Source organism: Tamandua tetradactyla, chromosome 5 (assembly GCF_023851605.1).
Source record: "Tamandua tetradactyla isolate mTamTet1 chromosome 5, mTamTet1.pri, whole genome shotgun sequence".
NCBI lineage: Eukaryota > Metazoa > Chordata > Mammalia > Pilosa > Myrmecophagidae > Tamandua > Tamandua tetradactyla.
Window position 1 is genome coordinate 5398477 of NC_135331.1, and position 27394 is coordinate 5425870.

The window sequence follows — 27394 nt, forward strand, 5'->3', positions numbered from 1 at the left end:
CTCTCTGCAACAGCTATTTTGGAAAGTTCCTAAATGGTGTGTTGAAGGCTTCCATGCTGTAGCATACATTCAGGACAGACTAGAGGAAAAAATATATAGCATCTCTCTGCTGCATTCTGAAAGGTAGTGAAAACTGGGAAAGAAAAAAAAGGACAAAAAACAGGACTAACTTTTTTGTTCCTCATTGCTGCAGGACATGTGAAGACAAAGTTTGGGTACACTTCATTTCACAGCAGATACCTCAATGGGAATAATTTGCACACAGTAGATTGTGAGATGTTTGACTGTGTAATAGAGTCCAAGCAGTACCTTTAAAGGTATTTTGGAATTTTTTTTACCAGAAACGTATGATTCAAATAAAATGAAGCTAGTGGCAAAATAATGCAAGAAAGAAAATTATATAAATAAGAAATTTGTATTCAGACAAATTAAAATTGATAATATTTGCATAATAGTATAAAATGAATTAAATTTACTAAAATTATAATGTAATTATTTTGAAAGTATCAATATTGGCAAACACCAAAAAGTAAGTCTTTTGAGTATTATTTGGGAAATATAAATTAAAACTGAATGTATGTAATGGAATCTTGGGGATATACATAAGAAAAGTTAAAATATGCCAAAACTCCTATGTCTGAAGTATGGGTGGAAATATGGAGACAGGACAGATTCCTGCTTGTCATTCTGACTTTGGCTGTCTTCTGTATTATTTTAAATGAGGAATATTTTATTTTGAGCCTATAACAGAAGTAAGGAAAAACTGAGAATTTGGGGGACTTGGCAGTGAAGTCAGGGTACATGAAGTATAACAGGATAGACACGTCCCTGAGATGACCTTTCTTGACAATGCCTTTTTCTGGATGTTAACTGAATGACGCAGTGTTAGAATTTTCATGGATCTGCACAGGTTTTAAGCATGGTGAAATGGGATATTGGAATGAGTTCGGAACCAGTGCTGCTCATTCTTCAATGTACATATGAGTCTCCTGGGATCCTGAAAAAATGCAGATCCAGATTCGTGGGTCTAGGGTCTATTATTTAGCAGAATAAAGGTCCCACCCTAGATCTGTACACTTCTGCAGTCATTTCCTGGCCTTAGTGATCTACCTAAGACCTTCAGGTGTGAATAGGAGTCCCGAGAGTGGGAGTTCTCACCTTGTTCCTGATCCTGGGGGGAAGCATTCGGCCCATCACCATAATACGGTTTCTGTAGAGGCTCTTTGTCAGGTTGGTGACAGTCCCTTCCGTCCCTACTTTGCTGACAGCTTTTGTCCTGAACACATGTTGCATATTTTCAAGTCTTTGTTCTGCACCAGTTGCTATGACCATGGGTTATTTCCTTCCTTAGATCATTTGTGTGGTGCGTCAGTGTGGACTGTTCTCCAAACACCAAAGTAGCCTTGCTTTCCTAGGATGTATCCCACTTGGATGTGTTGTGATACTGCTGAATTGAGTGATGAGTGGGAGTTTTCTAGGTAGTGAAGTGAGAGCGAGCTAAAGTAAGAGGAATGGAAAGATTTCCAGATGAACAGAACAATGTAGGTGAAAGCCTGGAAGCGAGAGTGTTTGGCTCTGTTTAGGGAATGCCTGTCAAGATGTGGAAAGGTGGGCCTGAGCGCTCAGATTTATCCTAAGGTTAAAGAGAAGTCACTAGAAAGTTCTAAGCAGAGAGATAATGTGGGACATGCTTTCATGTAGAAGATAATTCAGTTTATTTTAGAGAGAGCAAGATGGAGTAACCCTAAAGACAGAAAAGAAAGTTAGAATGCAACTGTACAAGCATAGGTTATCACCAATTTTGTTTCCTTATAAACAATCAATGATAGGTGAAAATTTACCTGGCATATGATAAGTGTATCAGTGAGGGTAGGTTAAATTATGCCACAGTAATAAATGTTTGCTAGGACTCAGTGTCATAAAAGAAATCAACGTTTACATTTTACTTCATACCACATGTCCGGTATGGAGTCTGCTCCAGCGTGGTTTTCTTCTGGCTCCAGGGCTCGGGCTGATGAAGCATGCCCTTTCTGGAAGATTTGCCATGGCAAAGAGAATGAAGAGAACCACATGAAGGCCGCAAGGCCCTTACATCTTGTACTTATAAGTGACACACAGCTTTCTTCTAATATTAATTGGCATCCCAAAAGCCATATGGTTCATTCTGAGGTCATTTGTTTGGGGATGTGCTATCTTACCATGCACCTGGAAGTAGAGAGAGAACAAAGTATCTGTGAAACACTCCGCTTCTTTTTTTGTGAATAATAATTTTATGCCAACATCACTGGGCTTGATTTGTTTAATTTTAATTTATAAATAGATTATATTTAACTTTTTATTTTCAAATTCACACTTAGAGATGGTTGCAAAAATAGAAACTCACACAGACAACTTCAACATAACCCCCACTCAGACACCTGAATCTGCCAACTTTTAATATTTTGCCACATTTGCCATATTATCCTACATCTCTGTCACCCATCACTGTATCTGTCCATTTATCTCTTTTCTAAATATTTCAGAGCAATATGCATCATGTTCCTTAAACATTTAATACTTCTATGTATGTTCCTCAAAATAAGTTTATTCATCTACCCAGCTGCCTTGAGAATAGTATCAAGTCCAGTAAATTTGACATTCATATAGAATTTACAGTTTATATTACAGTTTTTACATAGGTCTCAGTAATACCCTTTTTGGGCATTTTTTCCTCCATTATTCAGTACAGTTGAGGATCACATATTGCATCTCTTAAGTCTCTCTCTCTTTCTCTCCTTTTATAAAATTGTGGAAACATTTATACAACGTGAACTTTCCCATCTCAGTCACTCCCAAGCCTGCGATTTGGTGGGCTTCATCGTACTCCCCGTGTGGACACAGGCCACTGCTTAGCCCAGCAGGTGCTCAGAGATTGAGGGCTCCTTCCAGCAGAACTGCCCCACCTGGGGCAATTTGGGACCCTTTGGCTTTGTGGGTTTTCATGAAATTGTAGAGGCTATATTGCTACTAGACTTTCTTGAATTTGAAGTGAAGTGTTAGAAGTGTATGAAGTGTTAGAAGTATGCAGTATGCTTTAAGGTAGTGGTTCCCAAACCACCCAAAAAGCAGAATGCCTGGGGAGCTTTGTAAAGGAAGGACGAGATGCCCACGTTGCCATCAGGCATTCTGTTTGTTGGTTTGTGAGCAGGGCTTGGGAAATGTTCTCTTACTAGTTTTGCTCAGCAGGGGTGAGAGCCACCCCTTTAGGGAGACACAGGACTACAGATGGTGAAGGTGAATTTGTCAGCCAGCAGGTCTCTGATGCTTGAGAAACCCACACTTAGGGGTGCCCCTTGGTCCCTGGGTGTCCCCTTTGGTCACAGTGGTGTGCGGGTGGACCAGCAGAGACAGCTGCTTGCCGGGCACCAGTGCAGGTAGAGGTTTCTCCTAGCTCCCTGCCCGGCAGGATCCCCCGCAAACGCAGCTGCCCTCCAAGGCAAGTGGAAGGCCTCAAGTGACTCAATAGAGCCCCACCTCTCCTTCGGCTTGGCGGCTGCATCCAGGTGTGACACCGCCCTGCAGCCACACAGTGGGCTGGCTGTACCTACTGCCCCACAAAGGTCAGGAAGAAGGAAGCACTCAGAAAGCCAGGAAAAGGAGTGAGAGTGTTTGCCACAGCCAGGCCCCTAGAAAGGGTTGGAAGCCAGGAAGAACAGCATGCTGTGGCCTCTCTGTCTGTCAGTTTGTGCGGCAGCACTTCGTGGCCTTCCCAGCGCTGGGTGTTGTAGGAACAGCACCTCCAACCATGTACCACCCAGTGCGGCTGACCCTAAAGGAGTACCGTCAGCCAGCAGAGGAGAGGTGTGGATGAGGTGGCCTCTGACTCCAGTGGCTTCAGCGTTCTGGGGCCTGGAGAAGAGCCAAACCTCCCGGGAGTAGGGGCCGTGTTGTCAGAGACACAGAAGCAGAGGGGAGCTTGGACTTTTGGTGAGGCCCGAGAATGTGGTGGGTAAGTTCAGCAGGACCGCTGGATGCAAGTGAAGGGGGTCTAACTCAGACATGCTGTGATAAAGCAGAAAAGAAGATACAAGATAATACCCAGCCTTATGTTGCTAAGTATAGGGAGGGAATCAGGTTCTCAGAAAGCATTTTCCAGGAACAGGCTTCTCCTCTTCTGCTTCTGCCTTATCCTGTAGTTCTCAGGTGGACCCTCCCCTCGGAGAGACAAGATAGACATGGGCAGCACCAGACTCTCCCCCTGTGGGTTGAGAAGCCAGAGTGAAGGGAGAACAGTGTCCTCCAGGAACCCTGGGAAGTCCCTAGGGAGAGACACCCATTAACACAGCCCTCTTAGGAAAACTCTTTACAGGGCTGAGGTCTGTATCTGCCGCCCCAGCTGCATGGGATAAGTGGAGATGGGTGGGGGAGTGGGATGTCCAAGAGGAATAAGGTGCTAAAACCCAAACAGAGAGTGGCTTTGGGAGGAGGAGAACAAAAGATGCCCACAAAGGGTGCAACAGAATGAAAACAAGCAAGCAGAGAACCACAGCTATCTGCTACAGCAAAGGGCTGGGCCCTGAATTGCTAAGTGACGTGACACTGTGGTGTAAGGTATCGAGCCCGATCAGTATATTCAGGAACACAAGTCCTAGAGATGACAAGATGATCAGAGCCAAGTTAAAAGGTCCTGCATTTTTTGGGTGTGTTTGTGTATATATGCTCATTTTTTGTTTTGTTTTCCCTGCAATAAAAATGAAATGTTAAGCAAGTCTGCTGAGCTTGGTTCAGAAAGCTTTGTTTCATTGTTAACAGCTCAGTATGACAGAGTTGCCAAGGAATACAAGTAGGATATTTAAACAACATTTGAAATATTTCTTTCAGTATATATCAACTGGAGACATGGTTTTAAGTGCTGAGGACTCAAACCTATAGTGTAAAAGAAAAAGAGAAAGGAAAAACAATCATGAGGAGGGTATGCCTTGGCTATTTTTTTTTAAAGAAGTCTCTAGATCATTAATGAGAAAACCATCACCAATTAAGGTCAACCCTATGTGAGTCAACCTTAGAATTAGTGTCTGTCAAACTCCAGGAACTGATTTTCAGGTTTATTTAATGTAGAAAAGGCTAGAAACTCCATTGTGGTGAGTCATTATTTTAAAGCTAATCAGTGGCTCTATGAACCATCCCATCTTCTCCTTCTGCCTGGGCAGGGGGTGTCGGACACCCTGCCCATGTCTCATCACGCCCCACAGAGTTGCTGAACCACCTCAGTGCTTTGTGATTTCATAGTTGATACGTGGTTGGACTTGCCTTTTTGCTATGGTGAAATGGGGTCCTCGTTAAACAACACTCTGCTCACTACATCCTGGTGACTATTATTGAAGCCAGAACATTCTACACACAGGTTTAGCAGGAACTCAGCTGCTTCATCCTGGCAAGGGCTTCCACCACCCACTTGTCCCCATGAACTAACCAAACTGTCTGCAGTGATGCAAGACTAAGGCACAAAAAACAAGGCCCCCGTAGAGCTTTCCCGCCACTCCATGCTCACTATCCTTGGAGAGTTTCCCCCTCACTGGGGGAAGAATGGCTCCCCTTCATTTATCATCTATTCTTAGCATTTAAGACTTATCAAATCTAAAGGCCACCCACATTGATTTATTGCAGGAGCTCTCTCAGTCAGCAATTGCCAGATGAAGTTGCCTCATTTTATTCAATCTGATGACATGAAGTGTTAGGTGAAAATAACCCTGTGGGGGACCACAGCTCTGCACATTTCAAAACTCATCAAATTGTACATTTTAAATATCTTTAAATATTTCCACTTTATTGTAGGTCAGGTATACCTCAGGAGAGCTGTAAATAATGAAAACAAGTAAAAGAAATGGAAAGAAAACAGGAGCACTGAGCAGTGAACACACATGTGCTCCTTCTTGCCTTTTCCTCTCCTTCTTTCTCAGTCTTCTCACTGATGGACTTTCCTGGTGCCTGGGGGTTTGGTTCTGTGAAAAGGAGGGTGGTCAGTCCAGGGGAGCATTTTCCATTGGAGGACAGTGGGAAGGAAGCAATGTGTAGTGGTCCCAGTGTCATCAGGTGATACTGGGCCTTCATTTGAGGCCCCTGCAGCAGGCAAGATGCAGTGTACACCCCACGCCAGCCGAGAGATGCAGCCTTTGCCGAGAGGTGCAGCCTTTGCCGAGACATGCCACTCTCCACCCAGCTGCGTGGACCTTCAAGATGCCTCCTATCCCCGTTAGCTGCACTGGGTCCTGCCTTGCTCTGCTGACCCAGTGCAACCAAGGAGCTTGTCTGAGGAGCTCCTTCTCTGTAGTGAAGACCTCTCAGGTTCACTGTCATGGAGTGGGAACAGGAAGCCTGCAGACCGTGGAAGCTTTCTGCACTGACGGAGGCCCCCCTGCTACCCTGCCTCCTCCATGAGCTCACATTTGGCACCCCCCCCCTTCCATATGAAGAGCTGCGTGGATGTTTATTTCTTTTCTGGAGGTGCCTCGTGATTTACAGTGCCTTACCAAGGTCTCACCAAGTGTAAGAAAGGGAAAAGAAAGACAGCATTCCCACAAATCTTTGTTTCATTGTTATAGATTTGTGGTGTTTTTTATTAATATTATCTTTCCTCCTGGTATGGGGCTCAGGAAACCCACGGCGGATAATCAGACTAGCTCTTGTTCCATTCAGGAGCCCTTCACACTGATTCCATTTTCTGAGAAGAGCCACAAACCTGTCTGCAATTCTGGAGCAGCCTCTCTAGGGTTATTAAATTTGCCATCACTTGGCTCAATGCAAAAGAGTCTCCTCTAGTCCATCCAATGCCAGCTGCATAGGAAATAAAAATCACAGGCCATCCTGCAGCCCAGAGTCCAGGCCCAGACTACTTGTTTTCACAGCTGCTCATGGGAAAGTACATCCTAGGGGTGTGCACGTACACATGCACATACATGTACACATGCATGCACACACACATATGTACACGTGCACATGTCCACATATATGTGCATATGCACACATGCATGGAAGACAGATGCATGCACACATATTTGCATACATGCACATGTGCGTGCACACATGTACACGGATGTGCACGTGTATGCATGCACACACACATGCATGTACGCAGACATGCACACGTACACATGCATGTGTGAGTATGCACTCATGCACACGGACACGTGCACATGCATGCACACACATGTACATGTACGTGTACGCATGTACACATGCACATGCATATGCACACATACGTGCACATGGATATGTACGTGTGCACACATGCATGTACGTGGATATGTACACATGCATGTGCATGTATATGTACACATGCATGCACACACATATATGTATGTGTATATGTACATGTACACATACTCGGCAATACTCTTTCTGTTTAAATTCAGAGTTGGGACATGCACTAGCATCTTTCATGCTTCTATAAAATCAGCCTTTTATTTTCTTGCTTGGAACTTTAGAAACAAAGGCATTTTGAGTTTCTAGATGATAGGTGATGACTTCATGTTAGAGTTTTTTCATTCCAGAGGTACATTTCTATACTTCTGAAACAGTGCTTTGATTGATGTCCAGGAGCATTGGGTCTTTCCAGTCGGAATGTTTCAGGACCAGTGAGTGCTGTGGCTTTGCTGCTGGAACAAAGGCTGAACCGGTGGATCTGGCTTTGTGCTGTCACATGGGGAAGGCTGATTGTGCAGGTGAGTGGGGACATGGAATGCACTTGGTGGCCCTTTCTGAAGCTGTAAACCCACAGGGGGTGGGAGAGCAATAAAAACTGCTGAACCTGAACAATTTGAAAGTGTTATTTGAGATTTCACAAGGTAGGACTAAAACACAGCACAATGAATTCCTAGTTTTTTTTCTTCCTTCCCTTTTTTTTAATTTCCCTTTTCCTCCAAGGGGTTTAATTCTCTGTGGCAGAGTAATTGAATTGAAATGTATGTTTGGGGTCTTAAATATGAATGATGGGTAAAGGATCGATTATGCAAACAGTATGAACAAGATTTTCAATAAAAGAGAGCAGTGAAGGATGGAGTTGCCGCTTTTTATGTTCCTCGACCCTTGAAGAATGGTCAGTACTGAGGGGTTTTCTGAGGCTGGTGAGGAAAGCATAATAGCCAGTAACACACAGTTGGGCCATGTGCAATGGTGTCTGCAGTTTACAGTCAGGAAAATGCTTTCAGCTAAAATGCACTCAGTTGGCCTACAGTTCATGATGAATTGAGGTACATTCACTTTGGAGCTGCAACTACTCGTGGCAATATCATCCAAAGCTAAATTGATACACATCTAATGACCCAGAATTTCCCTTCCTGTGTATATTATACCCGAGAGAAGGGAGAGAGTTTGTCCACTCAGAGGCCTGGGTTCTTCATGGTGGCCACATCTGGAAACAACCCAAATGCCCACCAACAGGAGAATGGATAAACAAATCACAACGTTACAGATGTTCGTACAATTGAATATTACATATAATAAAAAACAAACTATTGCTTCACACATCAGCGTGGATAAATCTCACAGACATAAGAAAAAAAAAGAGAAGCCAAACATAAAACAATCAACACAGAGTGATTCTCTTTGATTCCATTTGTGCGGATTTCAAGGATACACAAAATTATGTTACCAGATGCCTCCTCTTCTGCCACCCTCCTCTGCAGGGGGAGGGCATTGAGCTGGAATGGGAAAGGCAGGTGGGAGCATTCTGATGTGCTTTAGATGCTCTATAACTCTGTCTGAGAATTAGTTACAGAGGTGTATGTACTGTGTAAACACTCTTTGAGCCATGTTCTCAAGATGTATAGGTTATACATCAGTTTAAAAATAGTGCATTTATTTATGTCATTAGTTCCCAAGAAATAGCTCGATATTCACGGTCAGCAGCAGTTAATGCTTATGTACCTTTATGGTAATAACCATTTGGCAGGAATGTGGGCATTGTCTCCTTAGAAGAAGACTATTACATAGGACATTTTAATCCCCAATTCATTGATTAGGAAAGCAAAGCACAGAGAGACTAACCATTTGCCCAAGATCCTCCAATAGGATAAGCAGCAGAGCTAGGGCTTGAACCTAGTTGTTTGTAGTAGAGTTTGTCTGGGAAGGGAAGAATCAGGAAGCAGAGAGGTGCACACGTGTGCTGGTTTGAAAGGATGTATGCCCCCTCTCTTGTAGATAAATTATTCCAGTCTCCAACATGGAAGTGCTGACACCAGAGCCCAAGTAATACTTTGAATAAACACTAGTTTGGCCCCGAAAATCATTTAATGGATTCTTATGACATTTTCAGGGAAAAGCTTTAACTTACACCCACTGGTCTCAACCTGAGGTTGGAATTGCAATCCCAGTGGGTGGTTGAAAATCTGTAGAAAACTAGGTTTTCACATTAACTGAGAAACATTTCTAGATTTAGTGGGTAGGGGCCTGGAATCCTAAAGTTCCTGAAGTTCATGGAACACCTACCTACTGAAGAAATGTGTTACTCCAAAAGCCTGAGGCCGGCTGGCTCTGAGAAACTCTCGACTCCATGGGAACCCCTCACCGCACAGGTGAAACCACTTACTCATCTCCCCACGAGGGGGCCCCACTGCGTCATTCCATCCCTCCATGTCCAGCCACACAAATATGCTCCCCTATGATGTGCTCAATGTCCCTTCTCTCAACTGAAGATGCTGGCTGCCTTACTACATTTCCAGCTGTCTCTCCTATTCCAGGGTGCTCCTACCTCTACAGTGGACTTGTGCAGTAGAAAATTGGTAAGAAAGGGGCTAAGAAAGGGGAAGGACAAGAGAGAATTTTTCAGGAAGTTGGGAGTAAGAGCAGCACTGGAGCAGGTGTAGAAGGAGGTGTGGAAAGGAGGTTCTAGCTCACTACCGCTTCAGAGGGGCAGCAGCTGAAGGCTTTGGCTACAGCCCCGAGGAGCTCCCCGAGGTGTGAAGACAGCTGGCCCTGGCTGACTGATGTTGCCAGTCCATCACTCCTTTTTGTATACCTTAAAGTGCTGATGAGAGGGAGCATGTTTCACCTGGTGAGACATGGTACCAAAAAAGCTCCTGGAATAGCACAGCTCTTGGTTTGTCACATAGAAGTCTATGCGAGGACACAGCTTCCATCTTATTCTTTTAGCTCTAGGATGTGGCTGAAAGAAGCCACAAGTGATTTATGTGTCCTGTCAAACAGGGACAAGATAAAACCCAATCTCCCGGTGCCTCATATTTTTATGCATATATTTTGTGTATGGTGTTGATGATATCCCCTCTTTTGTCTTATTATTCTTGGTATAGGTTACCATGGAAACACAGATGTCACTGCCCTGAGCAATACTAAGAGATATTAACAAGTGAAGGAAAATATCACTTTATTAGGAGGTGCCTTTTCCTCTCCATGCAGTTAATTCTCAGAAAGTAGCCCTTCTATGACAGATACATGAATTTGCCACAAGGGTAAAGTAACTGTATGCCTGTTCAGCCATCCCAATAGCTGGACAATTAAAAATGAATGACCTGTGCTTTCAATATTGACTGTTCTAAGGATTCAATATCTAAGTTGATAGATTTCTAGATCCTAGTTATTCAGCAGCTAAATGTTTGAATTGCTTTATGCCTGAGCTTTCAATAGCTGTAAAATGTTCCCAGCCCCAAGAGTTTGAAATGCACTATAAATTCTTGTTTTTGTGACCAGGGTAATTTATATTGTTAGCATTTTAATAACCACATCAAATGCAGGCATTAAATGGTTATATAATGCTTCTATATAATTTAACGCCAACTGTTCATAACAACTTGTGGCACAATTTGAAATACCACATGAGGAAATTAGAAGTAAATAGAAATCATCCCAAAACCTAAATGTAAATATTCGGGTAGCAAGTGTGGACAGCACATGAAAGAAGACAGGTGACAGGGAGAGCAAGTTCAAATTATTGGTAAAAAAGCAAAACAAAGTAAAACAAAACAAAACAAAATATGTAAGGAATTGCACTGGAGTACAGAAAACTTTTATTTTCCTCCCAAATAGAAAAATGGAAGACCCCACTTAGCGTTATTACCTAATAATGCCATTATTAGGGCCTATGGCATTAGGGAGTTTTTCACAGGCTTTAGGGATGAATTAATAATCTTTGACTGGTAGACTGGGGAGTGTTAGCTTTTAGCAGGAATATTGGTATTTAGGAGGTGTGATTACTGCAGACCGAAGCTGTACTACCTTATATCAAATGGGTTAAACTAAGAATGAGGCCAGACCTGATCTCCTTTCTCCTGCTTGATGAGGATGCTGGGCTACCTCTGCATAGCCTGGCCTGCGGGAAGAAGAGTGGGCAGCTGGTTGCAAGCAAGATGCTGAAAGAAAGACAGCGGAGTAAGCAATGCAGCCTATGAGGGATGGAAGTTGGGGGATCAGCGTGCTTAGAAGGAGAGGATGAGTTCATTTTCTCATCGGCACATCTGTTCACCCCTTTCTCCTTTCTATGAGAGCTGTGATTTAGGACAGGTGACCTTCTCTTTTCCCTTGTGCTCTAGAATATTCCTCACTGGCTCCCTGGTTGCAGGCCAAGCAGGGCTCAGCATCCCACTGGTGACATCGGTCCAAGAGTAGATACAGGACCTGCCTTGGCCACTCAGACCAAAGAGAAGGCCTTAGAGTTTTTGACTAGAATATTTTTTTCTCTTTCCCTCTCTTTGACTCTTTGTAATCAAGAAAACCCATAGATCAGATTGCTGTTCAGAATTATCTGTTCCCACAAGGGAAAAGTCTTCTCTGGAGGTGCTTCCTGAGGGCCAGTCACAGTAAAGAGCCCCTGCCCCTGTAGGCTGGGCTTAGCAGGAACCCGAGCTTCCCAGGTCCTGTGCAGAGGCCTGAGCTACGCAGCCTGCAGGGAGACCCAGGAAAATAACAGCCCATTCTCATCCATCCTCTCTCCTGACTCTGTCCCAGGCTCTGCATCCACCAAAAGCAACTGGAAGGCAAAGGGCAGGGAGGTCCCTTGCTGGGTCCATTCAGGGCTGCCTCTCAGGCACCGAGCAGGGAGAGAAAGCTGGGTGCCCATGGGAGATACCCAGCTGGAGTGTGTGCCTCTTCCTTAGCACCGGTCTCGGTTTCATTCCGAGTTATCTTGTCCCCAGCTGAAAGACTGCATCCTCTAGACTCTAGTCCTTTTGCTATGGCTGCGAGTTGGAACCTGTCTGGAACCAGCCAGTGGAGGGGAGGGACACAGGTGACAGAAGATGTGAGCGAGGGCGAGCAGCAGTGTCGGTAGGCGGCTGTAACGTTAAGATGGGGAGGCTGGAAGGTGTTTAACAATGAGTGTGTTTATTTGTCAACCATCCAAGTGCTTAGATACGCTATATATCAATTCCTTGATTTCATGTGAAAATTAGGCCGAATGTTATGAAGGAACACAGTAGATAAAGATGTCTGAAAACAGCCAGCCTGGGAGAGGTGATTCTGAAACTTTTAAATAGCCAGAAAGGGTCAACATACTGTTGGAAAGTTGGTAGAGAGGAGCAGAATTATGGCTTTCTTGGGGCGGATATTCCTGTTGGGAATGGAATTGACAGCAAAATTTCTTTCTTTTTTATGAGAAAGTGATCAGATGGATATCCAAAAAGTTTAACACATTAGTAGGGCTAGGAAATAAAGTTCCCTTGAAGAAGTAACCCAAAGCCATGTTTTCAGCACAATGTGTTGGCTGCTGGGAAAGAACAGTCTGTGGGAGTTATTAAATGGCCCCTACGCTTTTCCTATTATTTCCGGTACCCACCAAAGCAGCGTAAGAGCAGAGAAGCCAAGTAAAGTTCCTTTGTCTGCCTTCCTTTGTGCTTCATTTAACTGAGAAAAAACCTCGCAGAGAGCAGTCACGGTCATCCCAAACAAGAAGGGCTGAGAAGCTGTCACAGCCCAGAGGACCTAAGGAGAAGTGAGGATGAAAAGTAACACAGGACCCTGGGTGGTGTAGTGGCAGAAGGGTGACCTTTAGGGAAAACTTAGAAGCTCTGAATGAAGTATGGATTTTAGTTAAGAAGAATGCAGCAATTTGGGTTCATTAACTGTGACAAATGTGCCACAGCTAATGTAAAATGTAAATTATAGGTTAAGTGAGTATGGGGTGTATGGATATTCTGTTTTATCTTTGTAATTTTGCTGATAATCTAAACTTTTCTAGAATAAAAAATTTAATTAAAAGGAAATCCTGATGAAAATATAAAAGAAATCCTGCTTTAAATACCCCGCCCCCGAAGAAGAATAAATGGATCTAGGCAATAGACCTGAAAACCTCAAGCTCTGTCTGAGTCTGTTGGCTAGATTCCTTCTGTATCCTCTTGTTCTACTGTGTTTGAAATAATTATCATAATATAACTCGAAGGTCAATAATATTTGCCCTTGAGCCAGAGGCTGTAGTAGAGGTAGGAAAAATTAAGGTCTCAGGCTCTGAACGAGGAGGTACTTTTTCAGAGAGCAGTGTGCTCCTGTTGAGCTGTTACAATGCATTTCGTTAAAATGGTAAATGCCTGGAAATATGTGGCAGACCCACGTGCTCCCCTACATTTCTCAGCTCCCCCAGATGTTACATTGGGGCCATCTGGCTCTTTCTGGCCACTGGACGCTGAGCAGATGTGCTGTTTCCATGCTGGCTGAGGTCGTTAGATGCAATGCAGCTCCGTTAAATCCCCCTCCGTGTGTGACAGTGACCTGCAGCAAGATGGACTGAGCTTCCTGACCACCCCAAATGGACCAGAGAAATAAGCTTTCACTGCCTCAACACAATAGCATCTCAAGGTTTGTCCTCTGTGACAGTTGGCATTAAATACCTTAGTGAAGAATGCCTCTTCTCAAGGATTTTCCAAAACCTGTTCTAGCCAGTGTGGGTAAGGTCATCGTGCAGTTGGTGAGTACAAAAAACAGAATTTCTGTGCCTGAGCCAGATGCTATGAGACAGGTGAGAAAAATGAAGGTACCCATCTCTGAAACAGCCTCTCCATCTGCAGAATGCCATTACTCCCAGTGACAGAGAAATGGAGTGCCTTGTGTGAAGAGTGACAAATTACGATCATGTGGGGGAGGTGGATATATTAAATCATTAGAAAATTTTACCAATGAGGGTTGAACTGTAAATAAGCTGGAGGCAGGGCCTGACATTTTGCCTACCTTAAATTTCAAATGAATGGCTCTTTCTTTGGCCTTTTGCCCAATAAGCATAATAAATTATCAGGGATTTTAGAATTAATATTTTCTAATTTGCTCATTTCAGATATTTATTTGGTCACTGCCATGGGATAAGGGCAACACTCTGCAAAACACTGCAGATTCATACTAGTTTGGACATACAATAAACAGTGCTACATAGAAGTCTTCCTGAAACAGAGTTACCTATCATAGCATACATGTTTAGGAAAAAACTTCCGGAAGAAGATTAGGACACACCAAACCCTAGTTTAAAAAAAAAAAAGGAATTTCAGGTGAAGCGGAATGTGTGAACAAAGAATGAAAGTCTGAAAAATCACCATATGTTAGAAAATAATATTAAACACTCATAAATCTCAATATGTCAGAGACTACTTTAAGCTTTTTCCATGCGCTAACTTACTTAATTATATTTTGTTTGTTGTCACTAGGCTGTAATGTCCAAGGTGAGGGATGAATGAGATAAGGCTAGTGGTATTGATCAAGAAGGAGAATTCTTTTGTACTTATGAGAAAATATATTCTAGCTTAGGTCTTGGTAAACACTGTGTATTTGGTTAAATACACAATACTCTTGGCCTCCAAGAGCACAACTGGGTGGTTATATATGCTGAGAAACGACCTTATTACTGAAATAAAATAGACTGTATCTCTGTGTGTCTCTGGTAGCATACCCCATATCAAACAGTGCACTTGAATTTTAAAATGGATGTCACATGTTTCAAATCTTGGAATCATCTTAAGAAATATTCTGCCCGTATGGGTGCATATTAAATCTGCATTAAGATGGAATTTTAGAACTCTTCAAATATGATGTAGAATTTAGAACCTCTACCAATGTCCTTGATATATGAAGAATTCTAACAGGTGATAAGAAAAGATGAACCAAAGTACAAATAGGCAGTTAACCAAAGAAGAAATATAGATAAGCAAGCACTAAGCAAATGAAAAATATTCAACTTTACCAAGAATCAAATCCTTCCGAATGTCAATGACAATGATACCATCTACACTAATGAAATTAATATATGTGTAAAAACAAAAACATATCCAGTATTGGGAGAGACTGCTACCTATATATGTAGCTGGTAGCGGGACCTTGTGAATTAGTACAAACTTTTTGGAGGGTACTTTTGTAATCCATTTCAAAACTTGTAAAAAAATATATATATATATGTATATATTTATAAAATTTAACGGAATTCTCAGTTCTTGACATTTACCCCAAGGGATTAATCTTATATTGTTTATAATGATTTTGGTTCAAATATTGGCACATCTGCATTGCTTATAATAATGCAAAATTGAGAACAACCTAAAGATCAAACAATAAAAGACAGCTTAATTAGTAGTTGCAAACTAGAAACCCATGAGGTAAATATAGCCTACAGACCTGTTCTGTTTGTTCCATTTGCTGGCTGAAATAAAATTAGAATTGGCTGCCAATTTTTATAAATACAAGTTTGCACATAACACTCTGGAATTTTGCCTTTCCTTAAATAATCAGAAGATCTGAAATGCAGTTTGTCATGATAAAAAGTGGCTGCCACTGAACAGCAACTGCTCCTTTTGGCCACGGAATGCATTTTCCATTTCACTTCCGTAACCCCCACTACTTACCGTATGATATCCGGTGACCTCAATAATTTAGTTTTCCTGTTGGTAGGTGTTTGGGCTTATGATTCTTTAATTAACTAATCCATATTTCATCCATCCTCTGAATACCAATCAGCCATTAAAAGTGATATAGTGGAAAATGCTTAATGATGTGGAAATATGTATATGACATACAAGTAACAAAAATGCTACAAATCGTTACGGGAGACACAGTCTCCGTTTAATCTTCATTCTTTGCAAAGCATAGAAGATTGCATGGATTTGGAAAAAGATCTTAACCAGGTCACCTCTGAATATTAGAATAGCTGCTAACTGCTCTTTTCTTCCTTTTCTTACCTGCATCTTCCAAATTTTCTCCAGTAAAAATTGATAGCTTTTGTTAATAAAATTTTAAGAAATAAAAGGTTTTTTTCCACATAAACTGTTTAACCCATATAGATATAAATCCTTCCTTAAAATGAAATTTCACTTGCCATAGTGTCATCAGGCATGTGTGTATTTCCATCTTGTGTCCATCTTGTGAGTTTCCTAAGAGCTTTTCATGACTCTTCATCGAGCCTTAGGGATTCTTTTTAATGTAGAAACATTTTTTTTTTTTGCTTCAGATTAGTAATGTCAGGCTCTAACATTTTAGACAGTATTATAGCCTTTTGTTGTTTTTCCTTGGAACAGGTATACTAGACCGTGCTTATATGAGTGGTATACTACATAGTTGGACAGAAATATATACAGCTGCCAGCAAACTACACGAGACTTCACCTTTCTGTTCGAGAGAGCATATGGGCACAAATGATTATTGCTCCAATGGGTTACAGCAGGGAATGGCAGCAACAACAGGTTGCCCTCCATTTTCCCATTGTAATAAACTCTCAATGTAGCTGGCTATTTGGCCATCCATGATAAAGATTACATTTCCCATTGTCCCTTGAAGCTATGGGACATAAGTGGAAATGTCTGTGCCAGCTTCCTTAAAAGATTCATGGAATTTGCTCTTTGCCTCCCTTCTTCATTGTGCTTCTCTTTTTGCTCTGGATAATCAGTGTGATGGCTGGGGTGCTAGCAACCATCTTGAACCATGAGGGTGGCCAGTGCACCGGAAATGGTGGCACTATATACCCCGAGTCCCCTAAATCTGTGAATCCCTGGACTACTTTCCTGTAGACTTTAATGTGTGAGAGAAGCTAGCACCTGTCTTGGATTACTTGATGTAGCCAATCATAATTGATATTTTTATTTCTGCTCTAATTTAAAAAACAACGCTTGTACTCTTCCATTCTTTATGCATAATTGGCAATGAATCGCCGCCTTTGAACACTGTCATCTCAAGATAACATGCCTGCAACTCGTTGCTCTGCAGTCAGATGCTGGGTGGATATTTCTTGGTTGCTATTTGCCACATTTCCCCGTTTTCTTTGCATGGAAGCCACCATCCCCTTTCCTTTTGGAATCCAGGTGGTTTTCTTAACTGGACACAGGGTTGAATCAGGTCCCCCAGGTCAGACTAATTACCTCCCCAGCCACGGGGGTTGTTCTTGTATATGCCCAGTTGGGTCTAATCAGAGTGAATCCAGGTATTTGTTCTGGGATCAACAGGAAGGAAGAGATGGAGAAAAATTGGGAAAACACCACCACCACCCAAATCCTAAGTCCCTCCCAGTGCCATCATTTGAGCCCCAAGTTCTGGTCAGAGCCAACCAGCTCTGCCCCTGGACTTTTCAGTCTGTGAGTCGATAAACTCTCTTTCCTTGTGCTTTTGTTTTTAAACTTAAACTTGGTTGAGTTGGAATTTATGGTCATGTGTATCCATAAAGACTTTGATGGTGGAAAAAAGAAAACACCACCATATAACTACCCCCCACCCCAACCCCCTTCCTCTCCAGAGCTGCACCCAGGCCTGCTCTTTAAGTCCAACACTTCTGAGCAGTTGGGACCAATGAGTACATTTCTGTCTTTTCTTAAATTAACTGTTGCCATACTTGTCATTACTAAGATGGAAAAGACTCTATGGGGCAAGTTGTTGCAGTAACATTGCAGAGAAGGCAAACAGGTATGATTTCTGTACACCCAGCAGCCCTTAAAGCTCTGTGAGATACAAAAATATGACCACAGTAAGTTGTGGCCTATAAAACAATGCTAGGGAGTTCAGAGCACAGATTTTATAGGAAACCCATTGTGAGAAATAAAGACTTTTAGGGCCATTTCTTCATTTTAATGGAAGGGTGGTTTAATAAAATTATATTTAAAGATGGTATTAACATTTCACAAAAGAACACTGTGAATGCAGTGAAACTTTAATAACTGGCTACAGCATTCAGAAAAACTGAAAACAACAGGAATATATAAGATTATCCATTAGGGAATGTCCCTCTCTCTCTCTTTTCCATAGAACAGAGGCAGTCGTTTATGTGACACCACGTTCTTATTGAAAAAGAAATATATATATCTGTTTTATTTTTTTATCATAAATTTTTTAAAATTTTTATCATAAAACTTTTAGCAATTAATGTCAGTGGTGCTTTACATGGTCCCTGCAGAGAGAAGAGTTTATATTAATGCCAATGGTGCTTTATGTGGTCCCTGCAGAGAGAAGAGTGTATGCTTCCCCCTGCACAGAGTTCTACCCACCGATCCCAGCTTCTGACTTTCTAGCAGGGCTGGACTGTGCAAACACTTTGGTGGTCTCTAGCCTGGCATCCCATTTCTAGTTTTGCTTACCAAGAGTGGTGCTCCCCAGTGGATTTGTGGATAAAGACCTGCTTAGTGAACCTAGGGGCTGGGCTTTTATCCCAGAAGAAAATGTCAACTGAGAAATAAACTGAGCTGCAAAGCAACAGAAGTGTTTACATGGGGTCTTAGAATTGCAGATCGGGGAGCACAGATTCAAGGAGCAACCCAAACCGTGTCCCATCTTGACACTTCCAGGCAAGGGCTATTAAGGGAAAAGAAGATTAGACAAGTTGTTTGTGGCTGGTAGATATTTGGGGCATTCCCGCCATCCTCCAGGTTAGAGGGTTGCGTGGGTTGTTTATTTTGCGATTTGTCCATGGTATCTAGATGCCCTTGGGATTTGGAGAGCACAGTTTCTTGAGGCTTTGAATATTTTGTGATCTCTGGCTTTGACCTGCTTCCAGAATGACCTCCCAACTCCGTTTGAGTCAGGGTAACTCTGTTTTACTTCATTTCTTTTTATAAAAAACAAAACACAATTTATTATCTTTCTATATTTTGTTTGCTCTTATATCCCAGTGAGTGTTTGGGCTGAGAAAAGGAAAGAAAAGGTTTTAATCGCCCTCCATAAATGATTGAAATCATGCTGTTACACTTCAGATGGGAGAGAAATACATCGTTAAAAATGAATATTACGTTTTACATTCTTTAGGTGAAACAATTTTTTATCTATCTCTGTGTTGCTATTTTTTAAATCATGGAGATATATCCAATTTTAGTTAGAAAAATGGATCCAGAAAATGTTAGGCAGCAGCAGATGGATCCTTTTTGCTCTGCTGCCCTGCAGGTTGAGGCTGAGGTCACAGCTGCCTGACGCATGCCATCCTTTCCCTCCTTTGGCTTGGGACACCAGAGGCCCCTTATCCTGAGCTTCTGGGGGGCAGGGTTGCAGCTGCTGTTTATGATAATGCCCTCTTACCTGCAGGTGGGCCTCTGTGTGTTTTATGATGCACCAGACATTTAAAGAATAATCTGTTTTAAGTACAGATTTTTTGTAAGCCTTCCTTCCGAACCTTAGTCAACAGTAGGTTGACAGCCGTTGAGCCACCAGTTAGGAGCTGTTCTCGGCCCCAGTGCTACCCTCCTTGTGCGGTCCTATCACCTAGTCACTGTCATTGCTTGGCTCTGAGTGGCCTTCCAGGTGAGCCCCCGAACACCCACCTTGCTTCCTAGAGAGTTGTAAATCTCTACTAACCACTCATCTCAGTCCTTGGGATTTGGAGAAGGCCTCTGTGCATGGCACCTGAGGAGTCCAGATGTCCCCCTGCTTCACAATCGGTGCCTGGAAACAGGCCTCTCCATCAGCTGCTGGCCCTTTGCAGACTTATATATTATGTTTTGGATTTTATTTAGTCATTTTTCTTATGTTTTGTCAGAATCACAGGAGGCATTAATTAGCTTTACCAAATTGAATAAGATTTCAGACCAAAAAAAAAGAAAAAAAGGCAGATACTCAAAGAGGTTATAATTTACATTGATTTGTTTGAGTACCACTGTCATCTCATGTATCTTTTTCATCTAGGAATGGATGCTTTGGAATTATTGAGTTTGGGAAACTGGATACTAGTATTTAGACCACTGAAAACAAGGTCTCTGTTCTTGGGTTCCTGGAAGAGCCTGCTTCTCCTGTCAATCCCGTTTACCATGCTCAGGGAGGAGAAGGAGGGCTAACAGATTCTACCTCAATGTCCTCAAGGCATTGCTTCCAGGAAGCAAGACATTTAACTTTTATTATTTTTTTTCCTGAAAGTTAATCTCCATTCTTATTGCTCATTCCAAAGAGTGGCAAAAACTTACAAATGTAGGGTTTTCTCAGTTTGTTCAGACGTTCTCCCCTTGTGGTCCAGGGATTCTGTGTGCTTTATGTGCTGGGGAGAAGATAGTCGTGTTGGCCCCAAGAACAGGCAGCACTCGGGTTTCTTAGAGCAACTCCATATCCATCTTGAGCAAAAGGAAACATTGGGTTGCTCCAGCCATGCACTGAGGGAGATGCAACTCTGCAGCTGTCTCAGGGGCAACTGATTGAAAACTCACTGCTTGACCTTTCTCACTGTTGTGCGACATTTTTGGGTCAAGGCAATCCTTGGCAACCCCAGCCATCCTCTAAAAAACACAGCACAACCATCTTTACTCTTGCATGCCCAGGCCCATTTCCCAAGCTCTGCTCCCTGATCTTGAGCCCAGGGAGGAAGGGAAGGAGGGCTGTTGGGGAAAGCAGGAGGCTGAAAGCAGGACCCTGATCAAGGACATGCACTTTCATTCCCTTATCTCTTATTTCCCTCCCTTCCTAAAGCAATGTGGGAAGGACGGCCTGTGAGCTAGACAAAGAAAATGCCAGAAACGACAAATAGCCCAAAAGGCCTGGGTTCGTGTGTCAAAACAAAAGCCCCTGTAATAAGCACAGAAAAACAGAGAAGTGAATATTTATGTGATATACAGGTAAGAAAGGCCTTTTTATCATAAAAACTAAGGAAAAACCATAAGGTTAACTTATATAAAATTTAGCTTAACTGTATGATATTTTAAAGCTTTGCTTATTTCATTGCACTGAAAAAAAACTGAGAAACAAACGATGTGTTGGGAAAAATATTTACAAAATTGGTACAATAATGGGTATTCTTAATAGAGATATATATAAATTAATCAAGATAAAATCAAGCGCCTTAAAGAAATGGATAAGGTATTTCAACAGATAAATAGAAAATGAGAAAAAATAGACAAACATTTGAGAAAAAAAATTCAGCTTTGTTAGTTATAGGAGTAATACAAAATAAGAACTAGGAAATGTTATTTTTTTACCAAACTGGCCATTGATTATATATATAATATATATAGTATTAGATATATATTATATATTTTATATATATATACATATTATTAGAGAAGGTAAAGATTTACAGAAAAATCACACAATAAATACAGAGTTCCCATATACCCCCTAGTATGAACACCTTGCATTGATGTGGTATATTTGTTATAATTCATGAAAGAATAGGGTTTACTGTTTGTGTTGTATAGTACTATGATTTCTTAAAAAAATTTTATTCTAGTAACACATATACAGCCAAAAATTTCCCCTTTTAACTGTGTTCAAATATCTAATTTAGTGCTGTTAATTACATGGACAATGCTATGCCACCATCAGTACAATCCATTACCAAAACTTTTCCATCATCCCAAAATGGAAATTCTGTTCCAGTTAAGCATTAACTCCTCCTTCCCTACACCCTGTTCCCTAAGTTAATAAAACTTCCCTTGTTGCAAGATGCGTTAAAATGAGTATTTTCATACATTGCTAATCATACGATAAGTTAATCTCCCCTTTCTTAAGGACAGTTTGGCAGTAAACATGCAAAGGCTTATCAGCATACGTTCCACCTGACTCAACAATTTCCCTGCTGGCTGTTTATTAGAGGAATTCATTAGAGATGCAGAAGGATGCTAGAGGCTACCCAGGAAGGTAGAAAGATCTTCCCCACTAGAGAAATTTGGAGCAGGGAGGAATGACTGCCTGCCGGATATACTGATGTCGCCGGGAGAGTTGGGCAAGATGCTCTGTGGTCAGAGCAAAGTGTTTGGAGGATGGTAACAATGTTCCAAGCTTCCACAGTGAGTATGGTGGTGATTTAAGTAGCAGCTAACATATGTGCCAGGCCTGGTTTGAAGCTTATTTAACATTTTCAATCACTCTCTGAGATGTGTATTGTTATCATTCTCATTTTACTTGTTAGGGAGAGTAAGGCACAGAGAGATAAAGTCGCAGTCAATAAACAGAAGCACCGAGATTCCCACCCCCACAGCGGGCCTCCATCCCTCATGCCAGGCAGCCTCATCTCTGTTGGTTCTCTAGGAATCACCAACTGAAGGGTTGTTTGGTTGGTTGTTTCCTTCAACCCTGAGTCTAGCGTGTCACCATATCTGTATGGCACTTTTCAGTGTATGAAACTTTTTCAGCCACAGTCATCTTATTTGATTGATGCTTTCAACAAGCCAGTAGGGTCAGGGAAAGCCTGTCTGCTTAATGGAAAGAACAGAAGATCAGAAAGATTGTGCTTTGTCCTCAGAGAGGACAGTAAGATAGGGGAGCTACTCTCCTGCTAACACTTTGTCTCAAACCACTGCACACAGAATAAATCCATTTGCTTAGCACTTCTCTCAAGGTCTTTTCAGTAAATTCTCCATGACCTACATGAGCTGACCTTCCATCAGGGACTATATCAGCTGACTCTCCATCAGGGTCTACATGAGCTGACTCTAGATGAGCGGACTTTCCAAGGGCCTACATGAGCGGACTCTCCATCAGGGCCTACATGAGCTGACTCTCCATCAGGGCCTACATGAGCTGACTCTCCATCAGGGCCTACATGAGCTGACTCTACATGAGCTGACTCTCCATCAGGGTCTACATGAGCTGACTCTCCATCAGGGTCTACATGAGCTGACTCTCCATCAGGGCCTACATGAGCTGACTCTCCATCAGGGCCTACATGAGCTGACTCTACATGAGCTGACTCTCCGTCAGGGGCTACATGAGCTGACTCTCCATCAGGGCCTACATGAGCTGACTCTCCATCAGGGCCTACATGAGCTGACTCTCCATCAGGGCCTACATGAGCTGACTCTCCATCAGGGCCTACATGAGCTGACTCTCCATCAGGGCCTACATGAGCTGACTCTACATGAGCTGACTCTCCGTCAGGGGCTACATGAGCTGACTCTCCATCAGGGCCTACATGAGCTGACTCTCCATCAGGGCCTACATGGGCTGACTCTCCATCAGGGCCTACATGAGCGGACCCTCCATCAGGGTCTACATGAGCTGACTCTCCATCAGGGCCTACATGAGCTGACTCTCCATCAGGGACTACATGAGCTGACTCTCCATCAGGGCCTACATGAGCGGACTCTCCATCAGGGTCTACATGAGCTGACTCTCCATCAGGGCCTACATGAGCTGACTCTCCATCAGGGCCTACATGAGTGGACTCTCCATCAGGGACTACATGAGATGACTCTCCATCAGGGTCTACATGAGATGACTCTCCATCAGGGCCTACATGAGCTGACTCTCCATCAGGGTCTACATGAGCTGACTCTACATGAGCTGACTCTCCATCAGGGACTACATGAGCTGGCTCTCCATCAGGGACTCTTTCTCCTGCATGTGCAATTCCTCTCAGCTACAGGGAAACTGAAATGCTCATTTCTGTTTCTTCTTATCCATACAAATGTTCTGCTAGCCTCTTTGGTATTTGGAGTATATCATGGTCAGGTTCATGTGTCAACTTGTCCAGGTGGTGGTGCCTGGTTGTCTGGTCAGGAAAGTGCTGACCTGTTTGTTGCTATGAGGAGATTTCATGGATTTAAATCATGATTACATCAGCTGCATCCATAGCTGATTGCATTTGTAATCAGCTAAGGGGAGTATCTTCTGCAGTGAGTGATGCTTAATCTAATCACCATAAACTTTTAAGGAACATTCAGAAGAGACAGTCACTCTTCCTGCTTCAGCTGGCGAGCCTCTCCTTTGGATTTTGTCCAAACCCTTCATTGGAGCCACCAGCTTCACAGCCTGCCCTATGGATTTTGGACTCTTTCATTCTTGCAGTTGCCCACCCAGCCTCTCCTGAGAGTTCGTTGAGGACTGTCATTGGAGTTCCAGCTTGCAGCCTGCCCTATAGACCCTGTACTCTACACTCCCATGGTTATGTGACTCACTTTTATAAATTTACTATCTATGGATATCTCCTGCTGATTCTGTTTCTCTAGAGAACCCTAGTTAATACACTAGCTAATACAGATGTGCTGGTTTGAAAGGATGTATGAACCCTAAAAAGCCATGTTTTAATCTAAATCCCATTTCATAAAGGCAGAATAATCCCTATTCAATACTGTATGTTTGAAACTAGTCAGATCATCTCTCTGGATGAAGTGATTTAATCGAGTTATTGTTAAGCTGGATTAGATGACAACATGTCTCCACCCATTTGGGTGGGTCTTGAGAAGTTTCTGGAGTCCTATAAAAGAGGAAACATTTTGGGGAATGAAGGAGATTCAGAGAGAGCAGAGCAGAACGACTTAGCCACAAGAATTAGAGTCTACCAGCCAGCAACCCTTGGAGATGAAGAAGGAAAATGTCTCCCGGGGAGCTTCATGAAATGGGAAACCAGAGAAGAAGCTAGCAGATGATGCTGTGTTCGCCACCTGCCCTTCCAGATGAGAGAGGAACCCTGGCTGTGTTTACCGTGTGCCTTTCCAGATGTGAGAGAAACTCTGACTGTGTTTGCCATGTGCCTTCTCTCTTGAGAGAAAAACCCTGAACTTCATTGGCATTCTTTAACCACGTAATCATTCCCTGGATGCCTCAGATTGGACATTTCTATAGACTTGCTTTAATTGGGACATTTTCTCGGCCTTAGAACTATAAACTAGCAACTTATAAAATTCCCCTTTTTAAAAGCCATTCCGATTCTGGTATATTGTATTCTGGCAGCTAGCAAGCTAGAACAACAGAGTACAAGATTTTTAATTCACACTGTTGCCTACTGACACCAAACAAACTACCCCTAAATTTAAGTGTATAAAACAAGATTTCACTTGCTCTTAATTCCTTGGATAAGGAATTCACTAGCGAACAGTGAGTGTAGGTCAGCCCTGGGCTGTGGGGACTGGGGTGTCCCCAGAGATAGCTCTAGGGACCAGGACCCCATTCTCACTGTGGCCTGGGTTCCTTGCTTCCCCTCTCACTTTGCACATGGCAAGCTTAGCTTCCTCCAGCGGGACAGCCTTGAGGTTGGCTCAACTTCCTGCCTGGCAGCTAGCGACCCCCGAGAGAAGGCAGAAGCTACAGGGGTCCTAGAGTCTCACCCTGGAGGTGCACCTCCTCCTTCTGCTTTCTGTGGTCAAGACACAGCACAAGGCCAGCTAGGTCCAGGGGGACAAGGGAGAGAGACTCTGCCTCTTTATGATGGCAACAGCTTTCAGGGGTACCAAAGGTTTAAAATTAGACTTTTCATTGAAACTGTTGTTCTTGCATGTGAAAAAAATTCAGATAGTACAAAATATCAACAATGATATTTTCATACCAGAGTCTCAATTCCCAGCCCCAGAGAAATGCACTGCTAATCAGTTTTTATATGCCCTTCTAGACAAAAGCTATATCCACATACCTGTGTCCGTTAAGATATTCTTTCTTTTACACAAATTAGAGCACTCTTCTGCACCATATTTTAGCACACACACAGGCACATATACATACGTACATAAACATCTTGACATATGTGAACATAACTCAGTAGCTAGAAATGTGCATACACATATAAATACATGCATGCATATGTACACACACCTGTATAGATGCATATTTTTGTTGTAAAACGTATTTTTAGGGCATAAAAAGTTGGAAGGATTGGGGAGGGGAACTAAGTAGATGAAGAACAGGTGTCAGAGCAATTTTTACCGTGTTTCTTTTTGCACATTTTGAATTTTGAGCCCTGTGAATATTCACACATTCATATACTTTTATATATGCTTACATATATACTGTGTATACGTAGACATGCACATATATGTGAATTTAAGTATAAAATAAACCTCAGAAGTATTTCCACATAAGCTTACATAAATCCTTGTTCTTTTAAACCACTGAATATCTCATTTCAAGAATATATTATAATTGACATAAACATTCATCCCACATTCTTACCAATACTATTATCATTTTTTTATCAAATATGTTTTATGAATCTGTTATGACTCCACTAGAATAATTTAGGAAAAGCAATATATTTCTGCATTTACATTATTGACGTAAGTATTAATTTACTTATGTATGATAATGTAACGCCTGCACGACATTATCAGACTTTTTGCAGGTGAAATCTGTTTGGTGGACCTATCTGATGATAAGCCACAGTAGCAGTGACAGAATCCACCACCAAGGCACCCTCATTTACTATAACCCCAGGTTTATTTCAAAATCTAAAACACTCTTTCAGTTAAAGGGCTGTCAGCAAGCTTTTTGACTTGGCTGGATGGAAGTGCAGGGCTCAGTTGTAATTCCCTCTAACTCCCTCTGGAAACCTGGGAGCAGAGACAAGTGAATGGACAGAGTGCACATGTCCTTGCCCAGGCAAGGCGTTGGGATGCCCAGAACAGGCCAGAGCTGCTGGGAGGCCGGTGTCGGACAGAAGCCCCTCCCGCTGGTCTGCACAGAGCTGCCCACATGGAAGCCTGTGCTACCTGAAGGCACCTGCAGCTGCTGCCACTTACCAGGATGTAAGTGATTATACAGTAACCCAGAGAAAATTGAAATAGTGATGATGTAGACATGTTGTCCAATAACGAGAGAGGACTTATCAAGAAATCTGCTTTGCCCTTTAGGAGTGTTTATTATAGTTTTTTTGCACATAGGTATTGACAGTTTGAGTTATGTTTATTCCTAAATATTTTAACTTTTGTGTTGCTATTATAAATGAGGTTCACTCATTCATTGTCTCTTCTAACCAGTTATTACCTGTGTACATAAGTGCTACTGATTTTTTATTATTTTTATTTGTTGCTATCTTGCTGAATTATTTTAGAATTTGTATTAGTTTGTCATTGATTCTCTAGGTATATTATTGTGTTCCCTCTGCAGATAGAGAGTTTTGTTTTTAATTTTCCAGTTTTTATGTTCCAAATTGTTTCCTCCAGTATTGCCGCCTTGGCTAGGTTCTTGGGAATACTGTTATGCAGTAGAGCCAATGGTGGGCATGTTTGCCTTGTTCCTTCCTGACCACAGAAGTAATGCTTCTAAGTTTTCTCCCTCAAATGAATTATGAGCTTTGGTACTGAAGTATACATATTTTTCCATTTTCAGGAAATAC